Source organism: Heterocephalus glaber, unplaced genomic scaffold (assembly GCF_053883595.1).
Source record: "Heterocephalus glaber isolate CG9 unplaced genomic scaffold, H.glaber_assembly_v1.0 deba00001845, whole genome shotgun sequence".
Taxonomy (NCBI): domain Eukaryota; kingdom Metazoa; phylum Chordata; class Mammalia; order Rodentia; family Bathyergidae; genus Heterocephalus; species Heterocephalus glaber.
This window is the reverse complement of record NW_028258494.1, coordinates 1,057,737-1,084,583: the sequence shown is the minus strand read 5'-3', so window position 1 is coordinate 1,084,583 and position 26,847 is coordinate 1,057,737. Positions and strand designations below refer to the sequence as shown.

The 26,847-nt window shown below is 35.9% G+C and overlaps 1 pseudogene; it reads right to left on the bottom strand.

Moving 5' to 3' along the window:
- Window positions 1-2,149: 2,149 nt before the first annotated feature.
- LOC101709302 (olfactory receptor 7A40-like) lies at window positions 2,150-4,784 on the bottom strand (annotated as a pseudogene).
- Between the last annotated feature and the right edge of the window lie 22,063 nt (window positions 4,785-26,847).

Here is a 26,847-nt window from a genome sequence, read left to right as displayed (position 1 = left end):
AAGAGTTCTTTATATATTCTGGTCATAGTTTATATGCATTGGAACTATGGTCTGTTTAAGGACTACTTTTCATTTTAATGATGTTATTTAAAGTTCTAAATTTTGATGGAATCTCATTTATCAATTTTTTTCTTTTATACATCATGATTTTTGTATCCTAGGTAGTTCTTGCCTACCCCGAGTTCATAAAGATTTTCCCTTATAATTTCTTCTTAAAAGTTTTATCCTTCTAAGCTTTCTTATTTAGGTTCATAGATCCCTTCAAGTTATTTTCATGTATCAAAAAAAAGGTTGAGGTTAATTTTTTATATATGAATACCAGGAACTCTAGTGCCATTTGATGAAAACACTATCTCTTCCTTGGCTCTTGAATTGAGTTTATATTCTATAAAATGCTAAAGTTAAATAATCTTTCAAAACTCAGTGGACCATGTATGTGTGGTTCTATTTCTAGAGTCTGTTTTATTCAAATGATCTATATGTCTTTCCTTACACCAACACTGCCTTGATTACTGTAGCTTTAGAAGAAGTCTTAAAATTAGGTACTAAACATCTTCCAACACTGTTTTTGTTTTTGTTTTTGCTTTTGTTAACTTTTCTAGGTCCTTTGTACTCCTACATAACTTTTAAATTTCAATATCCAATTCTTCATTTATAGCAAGTATACACAGACCTGAATTTTTACATATACCTTGTGTTTTCTAGTCCTGCTAAATTCAAGCACAAGTTCTAGGGGCTCCTAGAGATTTCTTAGTATTTTCTCTGTAGATGATCCTTTCATCTACATATAAAGATTCTGCTTCTGCTATGCCAATCCTATCCTAATTGTGTCATTTTATTGCCAGACTATTTTGCTGGGGCCTAGGTTTCAAAATTTAATGGACAGATAAAGAGTAAGCATGTCTGCCCTTGTTTCCCACCTTAAGGTGAAAGCATTGTATCTTCCCCATTCATATAAGGTGTTCTCACTGGAAGTATGGAGTATATGTCTTTAATCTGTTGAGAAGTTTCTGTTCTACTTCTAGTCTCCTGATAGCTTTTGCCATGAACAGCTGTAGAATTTAGTCCGATACTTTTTCTCCAAATACTGACAGGATCATATGGCTTTTTCCTTTCCTCTGTTAAAATGATGACTTTTGGGGGTGGATCTTCCAATGCTGAACCAACACTGCCATCCCTATAACAAAACCACTCTCTACATCCTGCCAGATCTGATTTGTAATAGTTTGTCTTGTTAAACAAATTTCTATGTTCATACTTTTTTCTTTTATTATCCTTATCCAGTTTTAGGATTAGCACAATGTTGAGTTCCTAAAATGAGGGGAGAAGTTTTCCTTCTTTTTTCTGCTTTAATTGTTTGATATAATTTATCAGTTAAAATGTTTATGAGCCTCCTGTTGTCATATAGGTGGGTTTTTAAGCTAGGAATATATTTTAATAGGTGCTATTCAAATTTTATGCTTCCTCCAGAGTTAGTTTCAGGAATTTAAAAAAATGCTTGTCATAACACTGGGATTGCCTTGTGAACTTTCCAGGCATTTCAAGAGAATTTGCATTTCAATGAGCAGATTCACATAATTAACTTATTTTCATAGATATATGACTGAATTTCAATGTAGAATGCAAATATGTACTTACATAAGAATTTTTCTGATTTTTAAGGCCATATTAAATAAATTGATCTATGCAAACTTGTTTGTCCAGGCTGCATTGAATATGCATTTGATAGCAACATTCATTATAACTTTTGACAAGGAGTATACAATGCATTGTGAAAAATGTGGAGAATAAGAGAATAGTATTCTTATATGGATAATAATTTCCCACAGTGAACTATAAAAACATCATTTGGAAGGCAACATCATAAAGATGTATATCATCTACATCACTAAATATAAGCAAAAAGGATTAAGGGAAAAAAGATTAAAAAGTTGCAGTCTCAGAATTTCTTTTAAATAAAAATATACAATGACATCAATAGTTTTTTGTTCCATTGAATTATTTCATCACATCACTCTGTGAGACTAATGTATAATCTCCAAATTTTTTCTGATCCTTAATTTGGAAGAAGACTGGCAAAAAATTAGACAGGTACAATATTCAATATCAGGGAAAGTAGAATCATTACAAATGAGGTTGTTTTAATTCTATGCAGCAGTTGAAATTCAAGAGGAAAGAAAACTTCTGAGAAAAAATTGCCCCTCACTATTCCATTAAAGAAGACCAGTGTGTGACTCTGAGATCTAGAGTACCATGGTAATAGGTGCTTCCTGTAAATTGACTCTTATGGCTTCCCTCTGGAGAGTATTCTCAGAGTTCCCATTATGTCCTTATTCCTCAGACTGTAAATGAAGGGATTCAGCATGGGTGTGATGATGCTGTATGTCACTGAAGCTGTTGCAGTGTATTGTGAGTTTTGGCTAACAGAAGAACTAAAGTAAACACCCAGGATAGTAAAATAGAATAGGGAGACAATGGAGATGTGAGATGTACAGATAGAAAATGCTTTATACCTCCCCTGAGCTGATGAGATGACACTAATGGAGGAAACTATCCTAGTGTAAGAGTAAAGAATACCAGCAAAGGGACTGCCACCTAGAAGCACAATGCCAAAGTACATCACTATGTCATTAGCAAAGGTATTAGAACATGCAAGTTGGATTAATTCATTAATCTCAAATAAAAAATGTTTGATTTTCAAGTCTGTGCAGAATGACAGACTCAAAGTCATTAAATTTCCTAACAAGAAATACAAGGCAGCTGTGATCCAGGACACCAGCACTAGCAATCCACAGAACCTGAGGTTCATGATGACCATGTAATGCAGAGGGTTACAGATGGCCAAGAAGCGGTCATAAGCCATCACTGTCAAAAGCAAGCTGTCCAAAACTCCAAAGAATGTGAAGAAGTATACTTGGGTGATATAGCCTTCATAAGTGATGATCTTGCTATGAATCTGGAGGTTCACCAGCATCTTTGGGATGCTGGTAGATGTGAAGCCAATGTCTGCAAAAGACAGGTTCGAGAGGAAGAAGTACATGGGTGTATGCAGGTGGGAGTCTGACACTGTGACCAGAATGATGACCTAATTCCCAAGCACAGCGACCAGGTACATAAACAGAAATAGTCCAAAGAGGAAGGGTTGCAAAGTGGAGTTCTCTGAAATTCCCAGAAGAAAGATTTTGTAAATTTGTGTGTCATTTTCTGGTTTCATATAGTTGTTGGGACTAACAGAAAAAGTGAAAAAAAATAACATAACACTATTATAGAATACAAATCTGACAGAAATGCCAACATTCATATTTTAGAGAACATACCAGTTCTTCAGTTTTGTTAATTTTTCCCCTTTAGAGGATCCCCTTTATATTTCTGAAGTGTAATCCTTGTCTCACTCAATCTCTCCCAAGAGGGTATGTATTAAAACATTTTAATTTCTTTATATCTCTGAGAAATATAACTGCATGATGGTCAGTTCAAATCATTGTCTAGGCAATTACTTATCAGTACTAAAATACTTGAGTGTCCATATAATTAAATGAGAAAAATAACACAGTCTAATTCAAATCAAGTAAAAGTTAGGAAAGAATTTTCATGCACCATGGAAAATGGCACCCTGTACTCTGATAAAAAAAATCAGTTTTAATAGGAAGATTCCACATGATCTACTTTTATGTGCTAGATATTCAGGTAAGACAAGCAAGTACATGACATTTTAAAAGAGACTTTGAGGAAAAACAAGGAGAAATCCACAAATCATTTTCAGAAGGTTGTCTGGGAAGAGGGAAGAACCAGTGCAAAAGTCCTTAAGAAAGTACTTGTTTCAAGGTTTCAAAATCAACAAGGTGACAGTCTGGTAGGAAGCATAAGGAAGAGAGGCCAATGAGAGAAATGAAGAACAAAGTGCCCTCATAGCTGCTGAAGATTCAAGACACAAGAAATCTGTCTGTATAGACCTTATTGGGTTTATATCTACAAGTTGGCCCCAATGGCTGGGTGAATTAATTGAAATGCATTCCCTCTTTATATTTTTTTTTGTTATTGTTGTTATTTTATGTTCCACCCTCTGCATTATGACTTACATTTTGAAACATATGGAAACATGGTTCTTTTCTCTGAAGTCCACTTTCACCTCCAAAGGCAAAGCCACGCATGCATGCACACATAAAAACACATACACACACACACACACACAAACACACACAACATAAAAATATACCATAACCCATGATCTCCTGAGGTCAGGTTAACAATGTGTTCTTCTAATCTGAAGTCAGACTGTTTAAAGGAAATTGTTACAAGGCAAGCTATCAATGTGAAAATACTTTTTTAAAAATTCTTTTATTGGTATATTTTAGGTATAAAATATGTTTATACTTATCATAGTGTATTTATACCTGTATATGATGGATCTTGGTTCTTATTTTTTCCACATTCCTTGATCTCCCTTCATCCCCTCCACCCTTCCCTATTTACAAAGACTTTGTTTCCATTTTTTCCTTTTCCTATAATTTTTCCTTCTGAAGGTGGAAGGAATGAAAATATTTTCTTCAAAGTATCCAAGAATTATATACAGAAATCCAGTTCATATAATTCTCATATACCTATAACCTGGGACTTCCATTTCAATATTGCTATTTTCTACCCTATATTAAAAGAAATAGAAAATATCTGTCAATAAACACACAAAAAGGGATAAACTGAATGGGTCTGAAGAAAATGACTGTAAAAAGTAAATGCTTCATTGTTTCTGGCTAAATCTCAATTTTTTTCAAATCCAATTTTATCCTGTGGAGGAATAGGAAGAACAAGAACAAAAACAAGTTTCTCAAAATACAAAAGAGATAATATCTTTGATACTATCAAGACATTTATGTGGGCCAGGCATTTAGCTCATTGGTTCCACCACCTCCCATGCAAGGGCAAAGTCCCAAGTTTGATCCATGGTACCAAAAAAAAACCCCAAAAGACATTTTTGGATGTAATATCCAACAGGTTGGAATACATAAAAAGAAGAAGAAAGCAAAGTTCAAAAAGGGAAATCTTCAAAGAACACAATTTGCATATCTTTATATTAAACTTTTGAAATTTTTCCTGCAGGTTTCAATATAAATCTGAGTAATTGAGATTTTTGAATTTTTATTCACAGGTAATATTTGTACTTATTTATAAACCACATATAATATCTTAATAATTGTATGTATTGAGTAATTATTAAATCAGAATTAGCACATCCACTACTTCAGATGTTTTTGATTTGATGAGACCAATCAATACAGACTCTAGCAGCTGTTTTGAAATTTCATGCTACTGTGCAAAACCTCATCAAAACTCATTCTTCCCACCTACTGCAAATACACCAACTGACCGACATCTCCCCACCCATCCAACACTTCAGGTTCCCAGTTACTGGAAATCATTATTCTACTATCTATTGTGTGGGAACAACTTTTTAAGTTTCCACAGCAAAACCCAATTGGTAATTGTCTTTCTAGGGATTAAACCAGAACCATAAAGATACACACAAATTATTTTTTGTATGTTTCAAGAGCAGATGAAACAAATCTCCTCTCTCTCTCTCTCTCTCTCCCTCTCCTGGAATGTTTTCTATATTATTCCCAGGCAATAAAATTTGAAATTTTTGGCCAAACATCATTGGGTGCTCTAGATCTGGTTGTAATCATTAACCATCATGCATAGGACCATATTCCATAAAATCCTTCATGCTTCATGAAAATGTTGAACTTTTACACTGAATAAAGCTATGCGTGTTTCTTTTTATGTTGCATCCCTCAAAAACATTTATGATTCTGTTTTCTGTCTTAACATGAATGGTGCAAGATGCAAATGAACAAAGATTTCACCTATTGTTCTTATCTTTTTTGTAATCATGGGCATGTGTGAATATCTGCATTGTTCAGAATAAAATTAACAAAATGAGAAATAGAGAAAAATGGGAAAAATGAATAACCATGTTTATTAAAAACTGAATGGAACAGAAAACATTAAGTGAAAGACAATATATAATATCTATAATTTGATGTTCTCCAGATGGACTAATAATTAAACTGGCAAGGACTACATGAAAATATGTATAATAACGCATTTTCCTAGACTTTTGCATCCTCTAGAACAGTGGCAGTGAACCTACAGCATCTGGGCCTAAGTGGGCTTCTTGTTATTGAAAACTGTAGAGGGTTCACCATCAGTGCTGTAGAAAATGCCTAGTTACTATTTCTTCAATGAGTAAGGACTTTTCCTTCTGCATATTTAACATATGAAAAGGATGTATTTCAACTAAGTGGGGAAATCCTGAACAGTTAAATAAAATCTGGCATAAATGAGTGTCTGTATGGAGAAAAACTAAATTGATTCCATTGTTCACATTTCTCATGAGAAATCAGAGATACTAAAAACCTAAGTAGGAAAGTGAATGTTACATTTTAGAGAAACACCAAAAATTACATGAACTACATTTGTATGCAAAGTTATCTGGTAGAAGACAAGAAACTGAGAATTAAGAATTTAGGCCTCAGTGATAAAATTTAAATCAGATTATAGCTACATGTATCTTTCTAGTATTGATAAAGAAAAAACTAAACAGAAAATTTCATTTAAATGCTAACAAATGAAGAAAATGGACATGAGTTTAAAAAGCAAATCAAAATGTTTTTCCTACTCAGACATAAGAAATGGACGCAGTTCATTCAATGATGCTCCAGAGTAATTATTCATTTCTCTATTCAGCTTGATTTATAGAACAAATCTCACATATGTTCATTTTGTAATGAAGTTGATCTAAGGTGCTCAACCTGTATTCTAACTGAGCTTCTAGTTTAATTGCTCAACTGTCTACTCTGTGCCTTACATTATTGAGTTCAGTGTTTCCTTCTATTTTCTGCATGTTATATAAAAGTATCAACAAATTAGTCAAGCAAGCAATTAACCACAGTAAAAGCTCAAATCTGGACTGGGCTAGTTTAACACTCAGGTGCCACAGGTACAAGTTCTTAACTCCAAGCCTCTAAGAAGCTTCCTTCAGCACAGTCTGAACTGTAGTACTCACCTGGATGGGTTTTCTCAATGGAAGGGATTCATGGAAGGCCAAATTCCTCCCTGAATAGTTTACTATGCAACTGGAAGCTATGTTGCCACCAAGACAGTACAAAGGGATCAAGTGATATTCCCAAAGTCAGATGCAAGAATCCAAAGTAAATGAACACATCCCATTCAGACCAAAGATGTACATTCCAGGGAGCTAAGGAAGGAAATATTTAAAGATCTGTGTATCTGTTTGTTAAGCACATCTCCCTCCTTTTATCCCAGGTCTGAGCAGGTAAATTCCCTGTGGGACATTGCTCTGCAGAAAGCAATTTTCCTTGCTGATTCTCAGGTCCCCAAGACACCAAGTTAAATGTCAGGTGAATTGGTCCATATTACTTCTTTTCCATGGTGTCATCTGTTCTACAATGGTCTAACCACATAACACTTAATCCTGAAACTGGGCTACAGCTGTCTCCAAAGTTTGACAGTGAAAGTCTTTCTTTACAAGGACCCTTAGATTCTCAGAGCCTTGATTGTTCTGTGGACAATACTGATATCTTCTATTCCTTTCTTCAATAAAGAATTGTACTGGGAACCTTTGAATAAGATGGCAAATACTAGGCCAGGGATTTAGCTCAGTGGTTCTGGCACCTGCCTTGGCAAGCACAAGGACCCAAGTTTGATCCCTGGTACCACACACACACACAAAAAAGATGGCAAATACTACAATACTTGACTTCTTGATACATTTTCCAAAACGATAAAATTATAATGATATAACTCAAATTAGGAACTCTCATTTGATCATGTACTTATAAAACTTTTCATAATTCAAAGAAATCCATCAAGATTTTATGCAAGTTTCCCTGAGATTAGCAATTCATAAGCCTTCGCTCATTTTTAAAGTACATTCTTTGTTGTTTACACCGTTATGAGTTTCATTCTACATTTATACAAATAATGCTCCAAATGATTAAGTGATCAACTTAACTAGGAATTGTTATCCAAATATGTGAATTTTAGAGGGCCAGAAACCTTCAGCATATAACATAAATGAAGAGTTATGAGTTCAGGGAGTGGAGGCATAAAACAGCAGTTGCTCAGGAGATATTTCCTGTGCCATGAATACATTGATTTGGTAGTACAATGACTTTGACATACCAGTTGGAAACACCAGTGCAATAACTCAGGCTGGTAGATGAGTGAGAGTATGCATCATTGGGAAAGAATTGTGGAAAAAAAGCATTTAGTACCACGAATACAGAAAGTTTAGAAGACCTGATAAGGAATATCTTGCAAATATATAGAAAAGGAGTCTTGAAGATCATCACTGCTCTGCTCAATTTGAAACATTAAGCTGCTCTGTTTTGAAAAGGCAATATGGACAGAAAATCTGACAGCTCCTAATGCAAAAGTCAGACTTATTCAATAACCAGCAGAATAACAGGACATTAGTCCTAACAACACAAGGAACTGAATTCTGCTAAAAACTTGATTGAGCCTAGAAAAGGCTTCTGAGCTCCAATTGAGAACACATCATGACTAATAACTAAATTTGTCCAGTGTGAGGCCCTAAGCAGATAAATCAGCAAGACCCATCCTGAAATTATCTACAGAATAGAAGGATAATATTGTACATTGTTTAAAGGTGCTCAGGTTCATGTAATTGTTTTGTAGTAATAACAATTATGAGCATATTTTATAGTGTATATACTTATGTTTGTTTTAAATTTAAATGGACACAGAACACACTCATAAAAGGCCAACAAGCAGTGTTGTTGAATATGGTGCTATTTCTCATCAGAGTGAAACCTAGCATGCATCATGTGTGAAAATGTATCTATAGAAACATGTAAAAATCAAGACTTCCCAAAAGAGGGGACATGTGTCATCTCTATATGCAAAATTACATTACTATTTATACCTCAAGGGTTAGTTCCCTCTGGGGAAATGGGCCAAGAAATCTGTTGGTGACTATGACAACCCATAACTATCTGTTATGCCTGTCCTAGAGATAGTTGAAAATCATGCTGTAGTGCCTTGGCATTCTTATGGAAATAGCTATGTGATTACTTAGCATGATTAAAAGCAGCAAGAAATCCTATAAGCTGATCTGCTTGTGCATTGTCATATGAAATTGGTCCAGGAAGATTGGTATGTGATCATATACATCCAATATAAAAGGGCGCAGTTCTTTGATGTATGGTCTTTTGTAATTTTTTTTTCATTAAGTTTATTGGTACATTTTAGATATAAAATACAGTTAGATTCATCATTGTGATCTTGTGCCTTTACATGACATGTCTTTGTTCTTATTTTTTCCCCATTTCCCTGCCCTCCCTTCAGCCCCTCCTCCCTTCCCTATTTACAAAGACTTTGTTTCCATTTTGTCATTTTCTCATATTTTTTCTTTTCCCCTCTTTCCTTTCCCCTACTCCTCGCACTTCCCCCTACTCCTTCAGACCTTTTCTTCCTATTACACAATATCAATTATACATTTTGATCCTTCTTTAAACTTTTAGTTTTGCACACCAGAGAAACTATTCAGTATTTACATGTCTGTCCTCTTTATTTTCACTTAAGGGTATTGGCCTTTTGTAATCTTAGGTAGAGAGGACCACAGTTCCTTCCAGTCTCTGAGTTAAACTGCATGAGAGAAATCACTTAAAATATTAAAAGCTTGGGAAAGGAAGATTTCAATTACAAATAAAATTCTAGCAACTTTGACCTCTGAGAATAGAGACAAGGTGTAAACAACACATAGATAAAGGAAGAGCTCCAAATTGCTGTTTGGCCCTTAGAGGGCCCATGGGTGAAATAATTTGAGGCACCTTGAAACAGCTGAAATTGAATAACCTTGGGGAGAATAAATTCTTTTCATGCAAAAAACTAAAATAGAGGATCACCAGGATGATAATTATCTATCTGTCCAATGAAATCTGCAAAGGCTGCTTGCCGATACAAGGCAGTTTGTACAGCATCTGCATTTGAGCTTTATCAATTGGAATAATGAAATGAGGATTAGCACCAAATAATTGTTTGGTATGATTACATCCCAAGGAAACTATTTTTGCAATTTTCTCTAGATAAACTTGTACAGATTTCACTGTTTAGATAAAAACAATCATTTCGTGGAAAAGACCTGTTTCTCGTACCACTGTACTATTAAATCTGTATGAGAATGGGTGTGTTAAGCACAAACAGATGAGTCAGTTATTTAGAGTTGATGTGAAAAACCTGGTGGTTATGTATGCTTTGCTCTATTAATTATAACTTATTTTGTGCCTCTAGAATCTCCCTGTCATATTTTATAAAAATTCAACAACTGAAAAATTGCTATCCCTATTTTAGGCCTAATCCAATAAAAGGCAAATCAAGGTCGGGCACTCAACCACAAAGGAATGTTGAAAAAGCAATCTTTTAAATCTATAAATATAAGTGGCCACTTCTGGGGAATTACCATTGGGTTTGCTAAGCCAGATTGCAGTGCCCCCATCAGAATGAGGCTCTCATTAATAGCTCATCAGTCCAGAGACAAATACTATTTGCTCCATCTTTCAGGAATAACAAAAATGGGTGTGTTCCAAGGACTCAGAGATGGTCCTAAGTACCCTTTGTTAAGTTGTTCAAATATAAGTTGCTCTAAAGTGGTTAGTTTCCATTTATCAACACAAATGAGGTCATTTGATTTCCATTCTAAAGGCAAAGCTGCCTTGGGTGGAGAAACATCTTCAATAGCCCCAACTAAACATTTTTGATCATATCTGATTCCAAGGTGATTATTTTTCCTTTGCTGTTCTATAGGCTTTTTTCCACTCTGAAGTTGCTTTCCTAATTCTTTTCCAAATTCATATCCCATTCTAGATATCATTTGTTGAACCAGTGAGGTTTCAGGGGGAAAGATGTCACTACAATTCTCCTTTCTTATAATAAATCTCTGCCCCACAAATTTACAGGAATGGAAGCTTTGTAAGGACAAATATGCCCCAATTGACCATCAGGACCTTCATAAGGCAAAGGTATGGAACTTTGCAATTTAATTTTGTACATGGGCCAAATTTTGAAAATCTCTTAGGTGAAATAAATCTCTTCTTGAGGAATTTCTGGCTGAGGATCCTCTCAGGAATTTTTAAAGTTAACATTATTTAATTTTGGTTTAGCCAAGAGCAACAATTCTGCAATATAAACTTTTTGTTGAATTATCTCAAGTCTTGTGGAGCTAACAGGAAGACACAATTCAGAGGTCTAATCAGAATCAATAATAGCCAGAATAGCAGTAATGCCATTCAAAGTTAGAATTGCCAAGTATCAAACCAACTGTTCTGGGTGGCAGGAGTCCATGAATTCCTGGGGGACAGATATGGTGGTCTTACCTTCCAGGAGATGAACTCTCTAAGTAGTAGGATCTATTCCTGAGATATTCCTGAGATCCCAAGTGTTTCCCTGATGAGGGAAGAAATGTATCTCCAGACACACATGCTGTCTGATTTTGTACTTGTGCATGGGTCTGAAATGGGTATCACTGACTCAAAGGGACTGGCATACCCTGGCCCTGATCTCCTATTGTTTCCTAGGGCCTATTCCCATTATACCAGCAGGAGTGCACCATCCTTATCATATTTGGAGCAGCAGACTTTATTTAGCCCAGTGAATGCCTTTTCTGCAGTGAGGACAAAGGCCAGGTGGTAATTTATTTTCTTTGGATCCAGTGACTTCAAGTCAGCTGGTTAAGCCACTTTCATTTTATACTTTTTTTCCTCAGTTGCCCTCTTTTTCCACAATTAAAACATTTTATGTCATATTGTCCACCATGTAAATGTTGGGAGATGGCTTGAGCCATTAGAGCCACATTCTATGAAGGAGACCCAATATTTTGATGTGACTTAATATATGCTCTAAAGATCATTAGAGGAGCAAACAGGATTTATCACGTATTTGCAATCCAGATTAGTGTTTTTACAGGCTAGCTGTAAAATCAGGATGTCTGCTGCCTGGGATTTAAAAATTTGTTTTCCAATTATTTGTTGCAACCTCTATACAATTGTACATAAGTTTCCATTGGCCCTTGCATGATTTGAGCAAAAGATTGGATCAGTGAGCCATCAAGTGGCACAGAAGCCCAAGCTCTGTGCATGAGCTCTACCTCAGATGGAGCCAAAACAGCCTGCTATGGTGGAGCAGAAGCCACAGTGAGATGAAAGCAAATAGGGGAGGAAGCCAAAAAATCGAAAGTGTGACCACAAGAGCAAGTGGGTGGTGAGATCACCATAATCTCCTGAACTGGCAGAGAATTTGAGAGCAGAGTGGACTAAGGCCTAAGTAGGTAGAGTTTGAGGGGAAAGATGATCATCTCTTCGCTGGACCTCTTGAAGAATGGATACAACATATTCCCATGATTGTAAGTTAATTATCCCTTCCTTGGAAAAAGATGGAACATATATTACTATGGCTTTTAGCAATTTTATCAGAGCATTCTTCAGTACTGGATACATAGCTTGCTTTAACAGCAAGCCATTTGACAAGGTCACACTGATCTGATGATAGAGACTGACCCATATTTTTAACCCATCAAAGAAAGGTGGTTACCCCCAGCTGGATACACTTACCACCAGTGTCTATTGTCTGCATCCAGAAAACATTCTGTCAGATCCATGTGCTGTCCCTTTTACTCTGTCCTTTACAGCCTGTCTCACAGGCGAGTTCACCTGTGGATCCAATTCACATCCATTTTAAGCACCAAATGTAGTGAACAGGGAAAGGGGACATTACTAGAATCTCTGCATTAAGTCTCCTGTGAGCCATGATGCTACAAGGCAAATTAATTAGTATATAGATAGAAATGAGACTTGGAGAAGAAGCTGAGTTTTGGGGCTCATCAATGCTGCTTTGGGCAGCAAAGAAGGAAGACCCTGATCTTGCCATACCTTTATTCAGTACCTCAGGAGAAACAAATGTAGCAGATGACTCAGAGGGTAGAGGTGATGATCCTAGAACAATGAGGGACTATGTAGATGAAGATTTTGTTCCTCACAGGATATCTTCAGCTACTGTAATCCTGCCCTGGAGCATCACAGCATCACTGGACCATTGAGGTCTTAGTTGTGATGGAAGGTGAAAAGGGAGTTATGTTTCGGTATGCTGTAGCTGGCCTATAAGCAGGAAAAGTGGGCCCTAATCATGATCGTACTGTGAAATGATTTTTCCCCGAAACTATATAGAATTGCTCTGATAATATAAAGTTTGCATTAGTTGAGGTTATTATTTATTATTCATGACATAAATTATTCTATTTATTTCCTTTTCCTCTCTTCCTCGCAGCTTGCACTTTTTCCCTTGAATCATTTGCATATTTCAAGAGATCCATTTCCTTGTTCCCTGCTACCCATCATTATTATTCTCTTTGTTTGTATTCTACCTCCTCAAATAAGAGATACTACATGGTATTTAAGCTTGTGTGTCTTGTTTATTTCACTCAACATTATATTTTCCAGGTGCATTCATTTTTCTACAAATGTCACAAATGTGTCATTCTTTATAGCAGTGTACTGTTCAATTATCTTGAGATACCACATTTTCTTTAATCATTTGCTGATTGGTATATAGCCTGTTTCCAGGATATAGTTATTAAAAGTTGTTCTGCTATAAATATTAGTATACATATATTACTGCACTATGGATTCTTATGATCTTTGATTCATGTATCTCTTTCAGTTCCAGTACCAGGCCATTTTTATCACTATTGCTTTGTAGTATAGCTTGAAGTCAAGGATTGCTTTGTCTGTCACTTTGCTCTTGTTACCCAAAAGTGCTTTCATCTTTGCAGGTTTCTTTTGAGTCCATATGAATTTTAACAATGTTTTTTTCAAGATCTGTAAAGTATGTTGTTGGTATTTTGATTTGGACTCCATTGAATCTGTATGACAGTTTTAGGAGTATGGCCATTTTGACCATATTGATTCTCCCTATCCAAAGGCAGACATTTTTCCATTTTCTGATGTCCTCTTCAATCTTCTTTTTCAGAGCACTGTTGTGTTTTTTTTGTAGAGGTCTTTCACTTCCTTAGTTTAATTCTTAGATATTTTACTTTTCTTGAACCTATTGTGAATGGTATTAATTTCATAATTTCCTTCTCATCCCATTCATTGTTGGTATACACAAATGCTAATTATTTTTGTGTTGATCTTGTCTAACATTGTTGATGTTCATTATTAATTGTAAGAATGTTTTGATAGAGTTCTTTGGGTCTTTTATGTAAAGTGTCTTGTCACCTGCAAATAATGGTAATTAAGTTCTTCCTTTCCTGTATGGATCCCTTTTATTTCTTTATCTTGCCTTGTTGCTATGGCTAATGTTTTAAGTACTACAATGAATAGAAGAGGTGATAGTGGATATACTTGTCTTGTTCCTGATTTTAGGGGGGATGCTTTTAGTTTTTCCTCATCCAGTATGATGCTGCCTACTGGTTTGTCAAAAATAGCTTTTAACATTTCACTGCTCCAAGGGCAGAGGAGGTGAGCCAATTCCAGTGCCCAGGAGGAGGCTCCCCCATTGCCATTCCACCACTCCTAGGTCAGAGGAGGTGAGCCTCATGGGTACCAGCAGCACCCCCACCCCGAGGAAATGAGAAGACACATAAATAAGCCTCAAAAACAGACTTCCAGATCACCTAAAGCAACCCCAAAGGGAAATGAGATGAAACAATCTGATACTCACCCACCTGGACTCCTCACTGAACTGGCAACAAAAGAGGATCTGGAAAAAATGAAATCAGAAATAATTTCTCAGGTAATAGCAAAGATGGTACCCATAATGCAAGACATGATTAATAAATCTAGAGAGGACACAGATTAAAAAGTAGAGAATCTGAGGAACATGTTGAAATCCCAACATAGGAAACAAATGGAATCCATAAAACAGATGCAAACAGATTTCCAGGAGATTAAAAACTCCATTGAAAGTCTACACAGCAGAATGAACTGATGTGAGGACAGAATTTCAAATACAGAAGATAAGATTGCAATTAGTGACCAGGAAAAGAAAAATTGCTTTAAAATTGTAAGGGACCATGAGAAAGCAAACCAGCAACTGCTACATTAGGCAAAGAAGAGTAACATAAGACTGATTGGAGTCAATGAAGAAACAGGAGAGAGTGGAGATGATAAAAAATAAAAAAAACTGTTCACAGAAGTGATGGCAGAAAACTTCCCAAGCAGGAGAAAAGAACTTGACATACAGACAAGTGAGGCATATAGGATTCCAACTAGCCTTGATCAAAAAAAATCTACACATAGGCATATAATTGTTAAGATTCCAGAAACACAACAGAAGAACAAAGTTCTCCAAGCAGTCGGAGAAAAGAAACAAATCACATACAAAGGAAAGCCCATCAGAATCACAGCAGACTTCTCAAAGCAAACACTCAAAGCAAGAAGAGCTTGAAGTGATGTATTTCAAGCCCTAAAGGAAAACACCCTCCAACCCAGATTGATGTGCCCTGCAAAACCATCTTTCAAAATTGATGGAGAAATAAGATACTTTCATGATAAAGAGAACCTTAGGAACTTCATGAATACCAAATCAACACTCCAAAAATTTTTAGAAAATATCCCAGGAAAGACAATGAGGATCACAAACCCAGGGAGCCGAGCAGAATGAATACATTAGGTGTGACAAATTAAATCCCAAGGGGGAGAGTCCAACCACAAGAAAAGTCATGACAAAGCTTTTGAAACTTTTAACTTCATCTCCCTAATGAGTTTATAATTCATTCTTGTTATTGTACTGATTAGTATTTTTCTGATTCTAGTGTTGCACACATTTTCTAGTTCTGTACTGGCTATCATCTTCTTGTGTCTACTTTTAATTGGGTTGTCTATTAATGAGCTGTAAGAGTTCTTTATATATTCTGGTCATAGGATATATGCATTGTAAATATGGTCTGTTTAAGGACTATTTCATTTTGATGATGTCATTTAAAGTTCTAAGTTTTTATGGAATCTCATTTATCAATTTTTTTCTTTTATATATCATGTTTTTTGTATCCTAGGAAGTTCTTGCTGACCCAAAATTCATAAACATTTTCACTTATAATTTCTTCTTAAAGTTTTATAGTGTTAGTCTTTCATATTTAGGTTCATAGATCCTTTCAAATTATTTTTATGTATGGAAATAAAGGGTTGAGGTTAATTTTTTATATAGGGATACCAGGTGTTCTAGTGCCATTTGCTGAAAACATCTTTCCTTCAGCTCTTGAATTGAGTTTATATTCTATAAAATGTTAATGTTAAATAATCTTTCAAAACTCAGTGGACCATATATGTGTGATTCTATTACTAGATTCTCTGTTTTATTCCAATGATCTATATGTCTTTCCTTATGCCAACACTGCCTTGATTAATGTAGCTTTAGAGGAAGTCTTAAAATTAGGTACTAAACATCTTCCAACACTGTTTTCTTTCTTTTTCTTTTTACTTTTCTAGGCCCTTTGTACTCATACTTAACTTTTAAATTTCAATATCCAATTCTTCATTTATAGCAAGTATACATAGACCTGAATTTTATATATACCTAGTGTTTTCTAATCCTGCTAAATTCAAATACAAGTTCTAGGGGCTTCTAGAGATTTCTTAGTTGTGTCTCTGTAGATGATCATTTCATCTGCATATAAAGATTTTGCTTCTACCTTGACAATCCTATCCTAATTTTGTCATTTTATTGCTAGACTATTTTTCTTTAGGCCTATGTTTCAAAGTTTAATAGACAGATGAAGAGTAAGCATATCTGCCCTTGTTCCCCACCTTAAGAAGAAACTATTGTATCTTCTCCATTCATAAAAGGTATTTTTGCTGGAACTATGGAGTACATGTCTTTAATCTGTTGAAAAATTTCTGTTTCACTTCTAGTCTCCTGATAGCTTTTACCATGAACAGCTGTAGAATTCAGTTTGATACTTTTTCTCCAACTAATGCCAGGATCATGTGGCTTTTTCCTGTCCTCTGTTAAAATCATGACTTTTAGGGGTGTATCTTCCAATGCTGAACTGACACTGCCATCCTTATAATAAAACCACTTTCTATATACTTCCAGATCTGACATCTAAGAGTTTGTTTTGTTAAACAAATTTCTATCTATGTTCACACTTTTTTCTTCTATTATCTTTATCCAGTTTCAGGATTAGCACAAAGTTGATTTCCTAGAATGAGGGGAAAATTGTTCCTCTTTTCTGGTTTAAATGTTTGATATAATTTATCAGTTAAAATATGGATAAGCCTGTTGTTGTCAAATAGGTAGGTTTTCAATCTAGAAATATACTTTCATTAATAGATGCAAATTTTATATTTCCTCCAGAGTTAGTTTCATTAATTTGTCTTCCCAGGTACTTCTTAGAAGTTGTCAAATTTATTTCAAAACAGATTTTTGTAATATGCTTTCTATATCCTTTTAAACTCTTTAACATCTGTGGTAATGTCCCCTAGATCTTGACATTGTAATTTTAAAAATGTATATTTAATATTGTGTAATAGGAAGAAAAGGTCTAAAGGAGTAGGGGAAGTGGAAGGGGTAGGGGAAAGGAAAGAAGGGAAAGGAAAAAATATGAGAAAAGAAAAAAATATGGAAACAAAGTCTTTGCAAATAGAGAAGGGTTGAGGGGGTGAAGGGAGAGCAGGGTAAAGGGAAAAAATAAGAACCAAGATACTCATGTAATGGTACAAGATCCCAGTGATGTACCATTATGTAACTGTATTTTATACCTAAAATGTACCAATAACCATAATGGGGAAAAATAGCTTTTATCTTATTTATGTGTGGACCTTCTGTATTTGTATTCTTCAGTGTTTTTATCAGGAGGAAGTATTGGATTCTGTCAAAAGTCTTTTCTGAATTTATTGATATGATCATTTGGATTTGACCTTGCTTCTCTTTATGTGTATTACATTTATTAACTTATATATGTTGAACTATCCTTGCATCTTTGGGATGAAATCTAGGTGACCATGGTGTATGATCTCTTTTGTTAATGTGCTGCATTCTACTTGCTAATAGCTTGTTGAGGATTTTTATATATTTTTATATTTTATATCTATATTCATTAAGGAGATTAGCCTATAATTTTCTTTTCTTAGTTGGGTTTCTATATAGTTTTGGGACCAGGGTGATAATGACTTCAATAAGTGAGTTTGGGAGCACTACATCCCTGTCAATTTCTTTGAAGAGCTTCAGGAGTATGGGTGATATAACTACCTTAAATATTTTGTAGAATTCAGGAGTGAATCTTTGACATTCTTGGATTTTTTAGCTGGCAGATTCTTTATTAATGGGTCAATTTCATTGCTTCTTATTAGGGTATTAAGCATCTTTATGTTTTCTTCAGCTAATTTTAGTGTTAATTTGTGTCTAAGAAAGTGTCCATTTCTTCAAAATTTGCTAATTTGTGGGAATATTATTTTTCAAAATATGTACCAACTTCTTGATTTCTACAATGTCTGCTGTCATATCATTTCATATTTTAATTTATTTCTTTTTTTTTTTATGGTACTGGGAATTGAACTCAGGACCTTTGTGCTTGAGAGGCAGGCATGGTGCCACTGAGCTAAATCCCTGGCCCTCATATTTTAATTTCTAGTTGCATTGATGTGAGTCTTTTCTTGCTTATTGTTGGTAAGTCTGGCTAGGGGTTTATCTATTTTATTTATTCGTTCAGGGATTTATTGGTTTAAAAAAATTTTCACTATCAATTTCACTGATTTCCACCCTGGTCTTTATAATTTCCCTAATTAATTATGTCATGGGCCTGGTTTGTTGTTTCTCATGTATCTTAAGATTTCTCATAAGATTGCATATTTGAGCCTACTCTGTTTGCCTAATGTGAGCATTGATTGTGATAAATGTTCCTCCTAGAACTGCTTTCATAGTGGCCCAGAAGTTTAAACAAGTAATACCATAATTTTCATGAATTGTTCATGAAATTTTGTTTTCCATGCTAGTTAGTTTATGAATATCTATTTGAATTAGATGAGTGTCTTGAGCAAAACAGATTATTGGATTTGACATTTTGATACAGTCTTCCAGTCTGTCTTTTTTTTTTTTGTATTAAATCATTTTATTGGTACATTGTAGGTATACAACACAATTACATTTCTCATTGGGAAATGTACCTTTACATAATGCATCTTGGTTCTTATTTTTTCCCCATTCCGAGCCCTCCCTTGAGGCCCTCCACTCTTCCCTATTAACAAAGACTTTATTTCCATTTTTTCCATTTCTCATCATTTTTACTTTCCCTTCTTTTCTTTCCCCAGGCCCTCCCACTACTCCTACCCCTTTGGACCTTTTCTTCCTATTTTACATTATCGATTATTCATTCTAATCATTGGTACATTTTAGGTATACAATATAATGCCATTCATCATTGGAAATTTGCACCTTTACATAGTCTCTCTTGGTTCTTATTTTTCACCCTTGCCCAGCCCTCCCTTCAACCCCTCCAGTCCTCCCTATTTACAAAGATTTTGTTCCTATTTTTCCATTTTCTCATATTAATCCCATGCCCTTCTATCCTTTCCCCTAGCCCTCCCACTTCCTTCCCTTTGCACCTTTTCTTCCTATTTCACATTACCTATTATACATTTAGTCCTTATTTACACTTTCAGTTTCTCACACCAGAGAAACTATTCGGTATTTAAAAATGTGTGTCCTATTTATTTTACTTAAGAGTATTGCCTCAATGTGCATAAACTTAGCTATAAAGGTCTCTAATTTCTCATTTTTTATGGATGAGTAGTACTGCATTTTATAAAAAAACACATTTTCTTTATCCAGTTTCCAGTTGATGGGTATTTGGGCTGTTTCCAAGTTTTAGCTATTACAAACTGTGCTGCTATGAACATGGGTGCACATATATCACTGTGGTACGATTCTTTTAATTCTTTGGGGAAGATCCTCAGCAGTGGAATAGCGGGGTCAAATAGGACTTCCAGTCCTAGTTCTTTGAGGTATCTCCATACTGATTTCCACAATGGTTGCAACAGTCTACACTCCCAACAGTAGTGGAGCAGGGTTCCTCTTTCCCCACAGCCCCGCCAGCATTTGTTATTGGTTGATTTCATGATAGCAGCCATTCTTTCTAGAGTGAAGTGGAATCTCAGCATTGTTTTCATTTGCATCTCTCGAATGACCAGTGATGTTGAACATTTTTTCATGTATTTATTTGCTATTTCTACTTCTTTGTCTGAGAAATGTCTGTTCATTTCAGATGCCCATTTTCAAATTGGGTCTTTAAATTTGGGAGGTCTGATCTTTTTAAGTTCTTTATAGATTCAAGATATTAGACCTTTGTCTGAGTAAGAGCAAGTGAAGATTTTTTCCTACATTTTGGGTTGTCTCTTCACACTGCTGGTGGTTTCTCTTGCTCTGCAGAAGCCTTTTAATAAGAAGAGATCCCATTTGTTGATTGTTTGTGCTAGTTCATGGGCAACTGAGGTTTTGTTCATAAAATATTTTCCTACACTGATGTCTTCAAGGGTTCTACTTAACCTCTGTTCCAACTGGTTCAGAGTTTCTATTTTAATATCTAGATCTTTAATCTGTTTTTATTTTAGTTTAATGCATGGTGAGAGATACAGTTGTAGCTTTAATCTTTGGCAAGTTGAAGCCCAATTTTTCCAGCACCATTTATTAACGAGGCTATCTTTCCTCCAGTGAGGGTGCTTGACTCCTTTGTTGAAGATGAGATGGCTGAGTGTATTGAACAAGAGTGGTGGTAGTGGAAATCCTTGTCTTGTTCCTGATTTGAGTGTGAAGGATTTCAGTTTTTGACCATTTAGTATGATATTGGCTGTTGGTTTTTCATAGATGGATTCTATCAGTTTGAGGCAGAGACCATCTATTCCAATTTTTTGTAGGGTTTTTCTTTTATCATAAATGCATGTTGGATTTTGTCAAATGCTTTCTGCGTCTATGGAGATAATCATATGTTTTTTGTCCTTGGATCTATTGATAGAGTGTATTACATTGATTGATTTTCATACATTGAAACATCCCTGCATCCCTGGGATGAATCCCACTTTATCAGAGTGTATGATCTTCTTGATGATCTTCATTCTGTTTGCCATTATATTATTAAGGATTTTTGCATCTATGTTCATTAGTAAGATTGGCCCATAGTTCTCTTTTTGAGTTGGGTCTTTCTCTGCTTTGGGGATCAAGGTGATGCTTGCTTCCAGGAATGAATTTGGGAGTATGGCTTCCCTTTCAATTTCATTGAAGAGTTTAAACAGTAGTGGCAGCATTTCCTCTCAAAATGTCTTGTAGAATTCAGCAGTGAAGCCATCAGGGCCCGGGCTTTTCTTAGGTGATAAGTTTTTAATTACCTTTTCAATTTCATTTGTTGATATTGGGTTGTTCAGAATTTTTAGGTCTTCTTCGTTCAACTTTGGTAAGTCATATGTATCAAGGAATCTGTCCATTTCTTCTGTGTTTTCCATCTTATTGGTGTATAGTTTCTGGAAGTAGGTATTGATGATCCTCTGGATTTCTGCTGGGTCTGTTGTAGTTTCACCCTTTTCATTCCTAATTGCATGGATTTGGGCCTTTTCTTTCCTTCTTCTGATAAGGTAGTCTAAATGTTTGCCAATTTTGTTGATTCTTTCAAAGAACCAAATCTTGGCTTCATTGATTTGTTTGTATCATTCTCTAAGTCTCCACCGCATTGATTTCTGCTCTGACCTTGATAATTTCCTCCCTTGTATGAGCTTTGGGTTTGTCCTGCTCTTCTTTTTCTAGAAGCTTGAGGTGCAAGATCAGGTTGTTTATTTGGGCTTGTTCTGTTTTCCTAATATGTGTATTCAGTGCTATGGATTTCCCTTGTAAGATTGCTTTCATTGTGTCTCATAGATTCCAATAAGTTATATTGTCATTGTCATTTAATTGAAGGAACTGTCTGATTTCTTCTTTACTTTCCTCTATGACCCATTGGTTATTCAGATGTGTGTTGTTCAATTTCCACGTGTTTATGAAATTTTTCTAGTTTCTTTTGCTATGGATCTCCAATTTCATCACACCATGGTTTGATAATATACAGGGCATAATTTCAATTCCTTTGCACTTACTTATACATGTTCTATGTGTGAGTATGTGGTCTATTTTGAAGAATGGCCCATGTGCATCTGAGAAGAATGTGTATTCTGATTTTGTGGGGTGGAAGACTCTGTAAACTTCTGTTAAGTTCATTTGTTCAAGGGTTCGATTGAGTTCTAGTATTTCATTACTTATTTTATTCTCTAGTTGATCTATGTATTTGTGACAGTGGGCCATTGAGGTCCCCCACTACAATTGTATTTGTGCATATATGACTTCTCATGTCCGTTAGTATTTGTTTTATATAGTTGGGTGCACTAGTGTTTGATTCATAGGTATTTATGATTGTCATCTCTTCCTCTTGGATTCTTCCCTTTACAAGGATGTAGTGTCCTTCTTCGTGTCTCTTAATCAGTGTTGGTTTGAAATCTACTTGATCTGCCAAGAGGATAGCTACTCCTGCTTTTTTTGGGGTTCCTGTCTCATAGAGTATTGTTTTCCACCCTTTAACTTTCAGTCTATGAGTTTCCTTTTGAATTAAGTGTGTTTCTTGTATGCAGCATATTGTTGGATTTAGCTTCTTGACCCATTCTGCCGGTCTATTTCTTTTCATTGGTGAACTGAGACCATTAACGTTGATAGTTATAACTGAAACATATTGACTTGTCATTGCCATGACTTTCTCTTTTTGTTGGGTTCCCCCCCTTTACATTTAATTTCTTGTCGTGCCAGATGGGTTCATTCTGCTTTGCTACCTGAGGCTGTGATCCTCAATGTCTGTTCCTAGGATATTGTGTAAATTTCTTGGGAGTGCTGGTTTGGTGTTCATGAAGTTCCTAAGGTGCTCTTTGTCATGAAAGTATCTCATTTCTCCATCCATTTTGAAAGATAGTTTTGCAGGGTACATCAATCTGGGTTGGAGGCTGTTTTCTTTTAGGGCTTGGCATATGTCACTCCAAGCTCTTCTTGCCTTGATGGTTTGTGTTCAGAAGTCTGCTGTGATTTTGATGGGATTTCCTTTGTATATGATTTGTTTCTTTTCTCTGACTGCTTGGAGGACTTTGTTCTTCTGTTGTGTTTTTGGAATCTTAACAATTATATGCCTATGTGTAGATTTTTTTTGATCAAGGCTATTTGGAGTCCTATATGCCTCACTTATCTGTATGTCAAGCTCTTTTCCCCTGCTTGGGAAGTTTTCTGCCATTATTTCTGTGAAGAGATTTTTTATGTCATCTCCACTCTCTCCTGTTTCTTCATTGAGCCCAATCAGTCTTATGTTATTCTTTTATGCATCATCTAGCAGCTGCTGGATTGATTTCTCATGTTCTCTTCTAATTTTGAAGCAATTTTTCTTTTCCTGGTCACTACTTGCAATCTTATCTTCTATATCTAAAATTCTGTCCTCACATTGGCTCATTCTGCTGTGTGGACTTTCAGTGGAGCTTTTCATGTCCTGGAAATCTATTTGTATCTGTTTTATGCACTCCATTTCTTCTTCTGTTGGGATTCCATCATATTCCTGAGCTCCTCTCTAGATTTATTAATCATGTCTTGCACTAGGTGCACAATTTCTCTTGTTATCTGAGAAATTATTTCTGATTTCATTTTTTCCAAATCCCTTTTGCCTGTTCAGTGGGTCCAGGTGGTTGAGTATCAGAGTGTTCCATCTCATTTCCCTTCGGGGTTGCTGTAGGTGATCTGAAAGTCTGGTTTTGAGACTTATTTACTTGTTTTCTCATTTTGACTGGGGTGGGGTGCTGTTAGCACCTGCACAGATTACCTCCCCTGAGCTGTGAGAGGTGGGACAGGGGCCAGGAACAGTTGTAGGGATGTAGCCTAGAAGCCCCTTCCTCTGGACCAGGATCAGTGAGATTGCAGCTCAGAAGCCTCTACCTCTGGGCCGGGAGTGGTGGGAGGGATTGTGGCCTGGAAGCCCCTTCCTCTCGGCCAGGAGCAGTGGGACAGAAGGTGGCCCAAAATCCCTTTCCTCTGGGCTCAGAGCAGCGGGAGTGATGGTGACCGGGAAGCCCCTTCCTCTGGACCAGGAGCAGTGGAACGGCGGCTCTGAAGCTCCTGCCTCTGGGCCGGGTGCAGCGGGACTCAGTACCTTGGTCTGGTGGTCTGGTGTCCTCTGGGTCTTTGTAGTGTGGAACCAGGTGGCTGCCTGTCTGCAGTGGAGTGATTAGGTGTCTTCCACGTGACTCAGGACCTCCGTAGGGCATGCACAGACCTGCCTGTCTGTTGCAGCCTGATTTGGCTTGTGTTCTGTATGACTGGGAACCTTGGTATGGTGTGGGCAGACCTGCCTGTCTTCAGTGAGGTCATTCGGCATCTTCTGCGAGACTCAGGACCTCGGTAGGGTGTGCACAAACATGCCTGTCTGCAGTGGGCTGATTTGGTGTGTTCTGTGCAACTCAGGACCTCGGTAGGGTGTGGACCAGTCTGTGTCTTTTAATTGCAGAGTTAGGCCATTAAATCAAGAGATATTACTGAGATGTATTGGTTTTTGTTGATATGTCCTTCATTTTTCTTTTCCTGATTTTATGTTGACATGTCTGCTCTGAATCTAATTAATTTACATTTGTATATGATTTTTTTTGTTTTTCTCTGACTTCTTTTAATTTTTTTTTTCTGGATATCTGGTAATTTCATAGGGATGTGCCTTGGTTAGCTTCCCTTTAATCACTATTGTTTAGTGTTCTATAAGCATCACTTACTTGTATTTTAAACTCTTTGCTTACATTGGGTAAAATTTCTTCCATGATATCTGTAAGGATGTTAGTGAATCCATCTGTGCTAACGTCTGTTTCTTTTCATAACTCTGAATAGCCTTAGATGATGTTTTTGTTGTCTTCTTGTAGCTCCTAGATAGTCTTCTCTTGTTCTTTTGTTTTCTTTTCAGTATCTTTGACATCTTTATCATCATTCAATATTTTTTACTTAATATTAAACATGGTTTTCACATTGGTCATTTCTGCAATGAATGAATTCTATGCAGTTTTTTATTTCATGTTTTTTTGTCTGACATCTTTTCATGTATTTCATACCTTTCTTCAGTTGGACATTCAACTTTTGAACTGTTTTTGTTATCTTGTCCATTTTTATTTATTGATCAAAATTCATCATGATGATATTTAGTAAAAGTTATGTGAACCTCTGATTGATTTCCTTTTTTAACTTATCTACTTTCTTCATCCCTTCTATGAACTTTTCATAGATTTCTGCTACTTAGTGTTTGTTTTGTACTCTTTTTGTGACCCCTTCTTCTGCCTTGGAAGTGTTGGGGGTAGGGCTTGGAAATCTGTTTTCTTGCTTTCTCATTCTCCTATATGTAACTATGACACATATGTAACATGTTATCATATATATACATACACACACACACACACACACATATATATATATATATATATATATATATATATATATTATTTACTTTAAGTGAGTTTGACTCTGTCCATTAGTTTTACCAAAATAATTAGTTTTGGTTTTATCAACACCCATTGGTTCAATCTTACAACACTTCCATATGATACTCATTGCAGTTATACTCCCCCCCTTGACCTATTCCCTTTACACACTATGATAGTTTATTATTTGTCCTTGTTCTACAGTGAGTAAGTGAAGTGGAATAGGCACAATGGAAGGTGATTGGATGAAGAGTTTTGAGCACTAATAGGTTTGAAGGGCAGAATAGTGAAAGATGAGAAGAAACGCTTGATTCTATTAGAATCAAGATTAGATCTGATTCTATTAGAGTACTGTTAGTTGAGTTGAAGGCTTAGAATTGAGAGTTTTCCGAGGATATTTTCTTAGGTCAAGGGCAAGATATGGAAGAAAGGAGGTTAATTTTGTGATTATGCAGTTGTCAGAAATTGCAGATAGGGAGGGCAATAAATGAGGTAAGATACAGTAAAGCCAAACAGTTAGGATGGGGAGGATTTCGGAATAATACCAGACAAATTAGGAGTGACTGTGAGGGAAATAAATATGAGGAATTAAAAATCTTGGGAGGACTTCATGTATTTAAAATATAATTTAGGGCCAGGGATTTAGCTCAGTTGTTTTGGCGCCTGCTGTGCAAGAACCACAAGGACCCGAGTTCAATCCCTGGTACCAAAAAAAAAGTGTGCATATATATATGTATGTATATATATATATATATATATATATATATATATATATATATATATAGTTTAAAAATATGCTCCCAGGGTTTTGAGATAAATAAGATAGGAAGTTGAGTTGTGGGAGAGAACTTAAGACACCTGTTAAAGATAATGGAACAATAAAAGAAACACACAAAAGTAAAAGCCCAATACACACAGGAAACAATAAAAGAACAAAACATGACCTCACATTACTAAATGAATCAAGAAACATACAATAAATTGAACCTATGAGATGTCCAATGGGGACACAGATTAAACATTGCGGTGAGACATTGTTCATGTGATTCCCAAGTAGCTTCTTTGCCAGGAGTTTGGGGGCTCATACCACAAGAATTCCTCTGATCCCTCCACTGCAATACTGAAGCTAAGTCTGAATTCAGACTTCCTTCTGACATGTATTAGACATTCTTGCACAGTGTGATCCAGTCTAAGTTCTTAGGTTATGACCACTTGCTGTCAGTCTCCATAGTTATGATGGTGGATTTGACAGATGGGCTCAGTGGCACCAAATTGTGCACTGAGTCAGGATTATTCCTATGCCTTCAAATCAGCTGCAGTA